Source organism: Daktulosphaira vitifoliae, unplaced genomic scaffold (genome assembly GCF_025091365.1).
Source record: "Daktulosphaira vitifoliae isolate Bord-2020 unplaced genomic scaffold, ASM2509136v1 Scaffold_3, whole genome shotgun sequence".
Classification (NCBI taxonomy): domain Eukaryota; kingdom Metazoa; phylum Arthropoda; class Insecta; order Hemiptera; family Phylloxeridae; genus Daktulosphaira; species Daktulosphaira vitifoliae.
The window spans coordinates 6,154,758-6,155,272 of record NW_026099574.1 but is presented as its reverse complement, the minus strand read 5'-3'; the positions used below and the strand labels follow the sequence as shown (position 1 = coordinate 6,155,272).

Genomic DNA, 515 nt, shown 5'->3' with positions numbered 1-515 from the left:
GGTGAAAATGGCTACCGAATGCTATTTTTGTGTGAAAATTTTCGATTTTGTATTTTCCATTTTTAACTTTATTATGCTATAACTTTTTGAAAAGTGTATGGATCAATACAATTTTTTCATGAGAAGTAGTATTTATATACATCTTTCATTCGACATACTGGTTTTTTAAATCGGACCATTTCTCTATATACGAGNTTTTAAATCGGACCATTTTCTTATATACGAGGGGGGGTTTAAATCTAAAAAATGCATATAGAAAGTAGAACTTTTTCAACTAAACTTTTGAAAGTGTTCTTTGAAAGTCTGACACTTTNTTTTGAAAATGTTCCGGAAAGTCTGACACTTTTATATATATCTTAAATTAAAGCTAATGTAATATACATTATTATGGTAAAAAAAAATTTCGGGCTTTATTTTATCTTCATGGTGAAAACAGACATCAAAGTTAATGAAAAAAATATGATTTTTGTAAAAAAATTCTTTTTTATATTTTTAATTTTATAATACTATAACTT

At 25.0% G+C, this 515-nt stretch overlaps 1 protein-coding gene across 1 annotated transcript in view; it reads left to right on the top strand.

Annotated features, from left to right (window-relative positions):
* The window catches only part of LOC126902964 (lysosomal alpha-mannosidase-like), a 23,131-nt gene that overhangs the window by 12,846 nt on the left and 9,770 nt on the right, over window positions 1-515 (top strand). The window lies entirely within an intron of this gene.